Source organism: Sciurus carolinensis, chromosome 1 (assembly GCF_902686445.1).
Source record: "Sciurus carolinensis chromosome 1, mSciCar1.2, whole genome shotgun sequence".
In the NCBI taxonomy this organism is placed as follows: domain Eukaryota; kingdom Metazoa; phylum Chordata; class Mammalia; order Rodentia; family Sciuridae; genus Sciurus; species Sciurus carolinensis.
This window is the reverse complement of record NC_062213.1, coordinates 202108368-202115757: the sequence shown is the minus strand read 5'-3', so window position 1 is coordinate 202115757 and position 7390 is coordinate 202108368. Positions and strand designations below refer to the sequence as shown.

Genomic DNA, 7390 nt, shown 5'->3' with positions numbered 1-7390 from the left:
TATCGGGCGTGATGATTTTTTGCACATACTACCGCCGTGAGGTTTTATCAGCCACTGAGCTGAGCTGTCTATGAACAGTTGAGGGTCTTGCTTTTGAGCTGCACCTTGCCGTTGAAAACTCTGCTAGGGCTTCTGTGTTCTGAGTCTCTGGGTTCCAGCAGCCCGCCTTCAAGGGCGTCTCCGGGGGCGCGGTCCGTTCGCTCAGGGGCGGCACAAAGCGTTTTGTTCCCCTTCCTCGCGAGCCGCACGTGGTCTCCCGAGGAGACGGCAGAATGCCCACTAACTCATGCTTTTCCATTACTCATTCCGCCTTTCCTCCCAAGGTGGCGTGTGGGAGGTGTTGTGCGCGGGTTCGACAAGAACAGGCCGGGAAGCTCTCTGCAGGATGCACTCGGCCCTCTGCGGGTTCCGTGCCCCTGCGCGGCGCTCGGCGGCTTCACCGCCGAGATGTTTTCCAGAAGGACAATGACTCCACACTCGGCTGCTCCCCTAGGCCTGCCAGCTCCTGCGCGGGCGTCTGGACCGTCCAGTCCGGCCTCACCCCCGCAGCGAACCTTTCGTCTGCTTACGAGGCGGATTACCCGGCTGCCTGGGCGCGGCTACTGCCCACGAAGGCCCTGTGCGCGGCGCCCGGGAAGGAGCGCAGGACGCCAGCCTTGCCCACCCGCAGTCCGGCACCCGCGCCGCCAGGGGGCGCTCAGGAACCTCCGCAGCAACTCTCAGCTACCCCCGCCCCCTCCCCGGCTCCCCCTACGATTGGCCTGCTGCGCTCAACTCCGCCCTCTGATTGGTTTCATTTCACGTCAGTCCGGGCGCGGGCGGGCCGAGGTGACGCTCGGCGCCCTCGCTCGGGGCGGTGTCCGGCGCCGGCGACTGAGGGCGGAGTTTGGTGAGCAGAGAAGCTGGGCACTCAGACGGCAGCAGTCCTGGGAGGTGTCCGCGCGCGTCCGAGGCGCTCCTGGTCCGCCGCAGCCGCCACCCCCGGTTCGTCGCTGCGCCCCGTCCTCCCGCGCTCCGGCCTTCTGCCCGCCGTCGCCCTCGAATGCAGAGCCCGGCCGCTGCGTGATGGGGCTGCGGAGCGGCGCCCTGCGGCTCGCGGCGGCCGCTGCTCGCGCTGAAGTGCGTCGGTGCCCGGCCCCCCGCGCCCCCGCGCGCCCCGGCGCCTGCTGACCCGGCCCGCCCGTCGTCCCGCAGCGCGGCTGAGGTGAGGCGGCGAGCGGGCGGCGGTTGGCGCCGGGGAGGGGGCTGCTCCCGAGGGCAGGGACGCCGGGCCGGGGTCCGGGCGGGTCCAGGGGAGGGGGCGTCGGGGCCGGGCGGGGCCAGGGTCCGGGGAGGCCGCCCCGCGCCCGGGGAGGGGCCCCTTCCTGGCCGCGGAGAGCCCGGGGCCGGCGTCCAGCGGCCTGCCGGCCCCCCGCAGTGCCCTGCGCCTGCCCTGCGTTTCCCGCGAGCTGCCAGGCCCGGCCCTGCCCGGGTCAGCACACCGCCGCGGGCCGGCGGTGCCCCGGGCGCTCTGCGCACGGCGCAGCTCTGGGCGACGTCGCTGACCCTCCGGATCCGTCCTTTTTTATCCGCGCTGCCGTGCCCCATTGTGGTTGGCATCGGGGTCGCACTGGGAATGTTGCTGTGCCCCTGTGCCAGCTGAAGGCAGCAAGGGCATCGCGTGGCCCGGGGGGCGCCGAGGCGCCATGCACAGGAAGGGGGCCAGTTGGACGTGGGCCAGCTGCGAGCGAGGCTGGTGTGGGCTCGGCGTTGAGCCGACCAGGATTACTCTGGCAGCCATATTGGGAGGATGATCCGACAAATCCTTTAGGAGCCAAGTCCGGTTGCTGGAAGGCACCGAGTGACAGCCCTGGCAGCTTTCAGGGTGACTGGCCGCGCCAGAAGCCAAGTTGTGGGGGTTGGGCGGCCGCTGGAGCAAGCTAGTCATTGTTCATGTAACACAAAACATTCCCGGCCGAAAACCCAAAATTGAGCACCAAAATCACGTTTTCCTCTTGGTGAATTGCTAAATGAGCTTCCAAGGTAAACTGCCTTCAGGATTCCATTCTTATCGCGGTGAAATTGTGTTTCTGTACTCATCTGATAATCGAGTGCTGTGGACATAGAAGGCCTGTTGGTGTCTTACGTGTTGCATAGGCAGATCTGAGGATTGCCAACGCCACTTTAGTAGTCCTGCAGGTAGTGTATTTGTAGTGGATGGATAGATTTGCACAGTAGCTCAGCAGGCAGAGATTAAGTAAACTGGAATATTCTGACGGTGCAGGAGCTTGCAGCAATATTTAGAGGATGCAGGTTGTCATCTTTGTGGAATCTCAAGGTAGCTGAAATTAGATCGTGAACAGATCCCTTGCTCATATATCTCTTAATGCTCCAGGCGCTCTTTTGACAACACGGAACATACTGCTTTGTGTTATGATGTGTCTGAGCCCAAAGTGCTCAATTGGATTCGAATAATTGTTAAAAAGTGATATGATGATGGAGTTTTTATTTAAAGCCTGCATTTTGTCCATTTGGCACAGTCATAACAAAATTTTATCTCCTCTAAGAAGTGAGGTGGTGTTTTCTAATTTTGTTGGTATTGTTGGGTTATGAGGTGAAGTTGTTAATGTTCCCTTTGAGGTTGGAATATGGAGATTGTACACGTCCGTGTTGGTGTTTAAAGCAGATCTGGAAATGATCAATACCTGGTGAGTCTGTAAATCTGTCTTTTCCTACATCCCAGAGGTGACAGGACCTGGAGAGATAGCTTGCCTGCTCCTTTATTTGTACATTGCTTTTATTCAAATTCCACTCCTCTGCTTGCTTTTTATTTCCCTTATTTCTGTCTTGTGGTGCTGGGGATCTAACCCAGGGACTTATGCATGCTAGGCAAGCAATCTATCACTGAGCTAATTCCCAGCCCCCAAACTCCCTTTTCTTTTCTTTGGTACTGGATTTAACCCAGGTTTGCTTTAACATTGAGCTACATTCCTGTCCCTTTTGTTTTTTTATTTTGAGACACGGTTTCACTAAGTTGCTTAGGGCCTCACTAAGTTGCTGAGGCTGGCTTTGAACTGGCGGTCGGTCCTCCTTCCTCAGCCTCCTGAGCCCCTGGGATTGCAGGTGTATGCCACTGCACCTGGCTTAATGCATAGATTCTTTTTTTTTTGTAAATAGTTTCATTTGTAGATGGACACGATATCTTTATTTTATTTTTTTATGTAGTGCTGAGAATTGCACCCAGTGCCTCAAATGTCCTGGGCGAATGCTATACCACTGAGCCACAACCCCAGCCCATTTAATGCATAAATTCTTAAGGTGAATTACTTACAATTTTTCCAGTAGATCTTTCTAAGAAAAATCTTAACATCCTCTAGTTTTCTTTTGCAATTTTTATGAAATATTTCTTTAAAACTTGGTTAAATTAAATATGGAGAAAACAGAAAATAGCATTTTTTGTATTACAGTAATATGAGAGAAATACAAAACGTTTGCTTTATGACTCCATACCCCAAATAAGAAATATTTGTAAGTTTTTAATTTTTAGAGTTTATTTATATAAAGATCTGAATATTGTGGTTAAACATAATTTGAGCATTTGGTAAAATTGGACCTGTTTGTGAATCTGATATGGAGATAAGACTTGGAGTCTAAGCAGCTCTGCTTTGATGAATGATTTTCCAAAATTTATCCAGTGAAGTACAGCTTCCATGGCTTAGGACAGACTGTTTTTCCTTTCAAGACCAGATATTAATGTGATTTTTCTTTTTTTGCTTTCTTTCCCATTTTGAATTTGCACAAGAAATAAATGCCCAGAAGTCTGCCAACAGTTTCCAAGGCCAAAGCTTTCTAGTCTGTTTTTCTCCTGTATTCTTGTCTTGGGTACAAAGTAAAGGACAACAGTGGGCCCTGCCTTGTTTGTAAAACACCTTCCCAGATTGCTAATCATAACAGATCTTTTCCAGGGATAATCTATCTATCTATCTATCTATCTATCAATCATCTTCCTTTCATCTTTCAAACAGGTAATTTCACACAGCTCCGAAGTTAAAGTTATTTCGTGTACTTTATGAAGTTCTCTTTGAAAGAGGGCCTTATTTGAACACATAAATATATGCTCGTCTATGTTTTTTGTGCAGGATTGAAGAGAAATTAAACAGATGATTGTGATAGGAAAACCCACAAAAGATACCTTAGAACTGGGCATTGTGGCATATACCTGGCATTCTAGCTACTTGAGAGGTTGAGGCAGTAGGATGCCAAGTTGGAGGCTAGCTTGGGCAACTTTGTGAGACCCTGTCTCAAAAGAAAATAAAAAGGACTGGGAACATAGCTTAGTGACACAGCGCTTGCTTAGCTTGCACAGTCCTGGGTTCCACCTCCAGTACTGCAAAAATACAAAACAAGACAATTGCTGGGCGCAGTGGTGCATGCCTATAATCATAGCTGCTTGGGAGACTGAGGCAGGAAGATTGTGAATTCAAAGCCAGCCTCAGCAACTTAGCGAGGCCCTAAGTGACTCACTGAGACCCTTTCTCTAAATAAAATATTTTAAAAAAGATCTTGGTATGTGGCTCAGTGGTTTAATGTCCCTGAGTTCAATCTCTGATACCAAAAAAAAAAAAAAAAAAAAAAATTACCTTGGGCCTGGCAGTGAGTTGTTAACATTCCATTCATTCATTTTTGCTCACTTAAGTCATCACCACTTAATTGAGAGCGCTTATAGATTTAATTCTTTACCCTCAAATAACTTTAACTTTACCATTTGTACAGGTATGGCAAGAGAAAGTTGTTAACTCCCACTCCTCTCATGTTAGTGTAAATTAGTGTTCTGCTTATGCCATGGTTGTGTCCATGATTTTCACAAGATTTGTGTCTATGATTTTCACAAGAGCTTCTTTTCTCTTTGTAATGCTAGTGTTACAAATGCTTTTGTAACACTACTATTATCTAATGTACTTATTATTATATTATCATGATATCATAAATATTGATACTTTTATTGTTTTGTGGTTATTCATATGTTTTTCAAGTTGGATGACTGTAAATATCTGATGGGTTCAAACATTAAGTATTTAATATGGCATTGTTTACACCAATGCCTGCCATTCAGCTAATACTATCCTCTACTATTGGACAACTTTGATTCTTGGTTTAGTTTTCCCTTCCCTCAAATTTTTATTTTTTAATTTTAATTTTTTTTTTCGCTTCTGGAGATTGAACCCTGAGCCTTGTACATGTTAGTCAAGTATTCTACCCCTGAGCTATACCCCTAACCCCTGTTTGGATTGTTGACATCATCTTGGCAGATTTCAGTGACTGTATAAATAAACAGCAGTAGCAACAATTAGCATAAAATAGCTTATTCATATTCAACACTTTCTATGTGTTAGGCCTTTTTCTAAGAACTTTACGTTTGTTAACTAACTCATAGCAACCATGTAAAACAGATACTATTAATCTCATTTTTCAGATGAAGAAACTGAGACAGAGGCTAAGTGACTTCTCTGAGGTTACTAGAACTTGTTAGTAACCACTGTAACTACTCTGCTCATAAAATCTCTTTAATTTCTGCTCAAGCAAACATTGTCTTGATTCTGTTCTAGTAACTCAGTATTGTGGTCACATCTTCTAACATTGCTTTGATATCTCAATTTTGCCTCCCGAACTTAAACCATGATAATTTACAGTTCTTAGTTTCATAGTTTCTTTGCTTCTGTTTTTCCATTTCAAGTCTCTTAGCCTGTCAATCTCTTACCGATTTTTACATCTTTTCCTTTCTTCTGTACACTGTGACCTCAGTTACTTTCTTCCTGGCATTTGCAGTTTTTATTCTTTCTTCTTATTCTGCAGGAACCACTATGCAGATGCCAACTCTCATCATTCCTGCTACCCATACCTTCTCTTACTTTGTTATGGAGAAACCTTGTAGAGTTCTGGGGTTTAGTGTCCCCATTAATATGGAATTGAGATCTTTTATGCATCTGCTTTTGTTGTCTGCTGAAGCCATTCTGCTCAGTTCCCTCCTTGAATCTCCACAGTGGCAGTTATAAAATCTTGACCGCTTGACTCAAACCTTCCATTGCCCCAGGCTTGGCAGAAAATCTTGTCTACTGCCTCATAGGAAAAAAAAAAAAGTGTGAATTTCCTCAGCTTCCCTTTCCTCTACTTAGAAACTGTGTCTTCTTTCTTCTTTCCTCCATTCTGAGAACAAGGTTCCTTTCCCTGACTTCTGCTGTTTCCTTGATCATGTTCCATATATCATTGCCTTCTAATCTTTAGGAACTTTTTGTATTAGTTACTTCTCTTTCCTCTTCACTGACCCTCTGCATTGTTCCTTGAACATGCCAAGCACAGTTCTACCTTAGGACCCTGGCTCTGACTCTTCTGCCTGGAATACTCTTCCCCTGAAATCTGGCTAACTCCTTCACTTCTTTCAGGTCTTTCTCACCACCTCAACAGGCCTACCCTAGGGGACCTTGTTTAAGCACCTGAATAGCACCCCCATCACCACCCTCTCTTGATACTCCTGACTTTACTGTATACCTCCTCATAATACTTATTATATTATCTGTAGCTTATTTATTATTTTTAATGTCCCCCTACTAGAATGTAAGTTCCTCCATGACAAGGATATTTATGTATTTTGTTCATTGATTTACCCCAGGAACTCCTTATTACATTTTAAGTGCTCAATATGTGGCATAGAAAAGTACAAGTCTTTTCTTTTTTTTTTTTTTTTTTATAGTACAAGTCTTTTCTATTAAAAAAAGAAAAAAAAAATTGGGGGAGAGAAATCCTTCATTAATTTCTGTTCTCCTTCCTCATTATCACAGTGAGGTTCTGTCAGTATGGTGAATTCTCACATTTCTTTCTTTTTCTTTTTTTTTTTTTTTGGGTGCTGGGAATTGAACCCAGGGCCTTGTGCTTGCAAGGCAATCACTCAACCAACTGAGGTATATCCCCAACCCGAATTCTTGCATTTCTGCTTCCATGCCAGCCCAGCACAGAGTGGTTTCAGGGCCTTCCCTGTCTCTGACACTGTTCTTATTCTGGTTTCCAGCCTTTATTGCTACAACTGGGGGCATGCACATTTCACATTAATGTAGCTCTGGAAGTATTGCTCACCTCACACTCTCTGTCCTTGAGTTTTTGGATGTTTCTATTTGGTAGGGCTATTTTAGTCTCCTGGGTCCCCTGGTTTTCTGGCCATTCTCTTGGCTATCAAACTTACTGAACACAAAATTTTGTATAACTTTAAAAAAATTTTTTTTTTTTTTAGTTGTAGATGGACATAATACCTTTATTTTATTTATTCATTTTTATGAAGTGCTGAGGATCAAACCCAGTGCTTCATTCAAGCCAGGCAAACACTTCTACCAAAACCCCAACCCAAACTTTTAAAGATTTA

At 46.3% G+C, this 7390-nt stretch overlaps 1 protein-coding gene across 11 annotated transcripts in view; it reads left to right on the top strand.

Annotated features, from left to right (window-relative positions):
- The first annotated feature begins 884 nt into the window (after window positions 1–884).
- The window catches only part of Kif1b (kinesin family member 1B), a 148996-nt gene continuing 142490 nt past the window's right edge, over window positions 885–7390 (top strand). For 10 of the 11 annotated variants that reach the window (XM_047541980.1, XM_047541955.1, XM_047541924.1 and 7 more), the window contains exon 1: window positions 885–1204. The gene's annotated coding sequence lies outside the window, so the exon portion shown is untranslated. The remainder of the gene's footprint in view (window positions 1205–7390) is intronic. The other variant, XM_047541918.1, reaches the window with a different exon arrangement.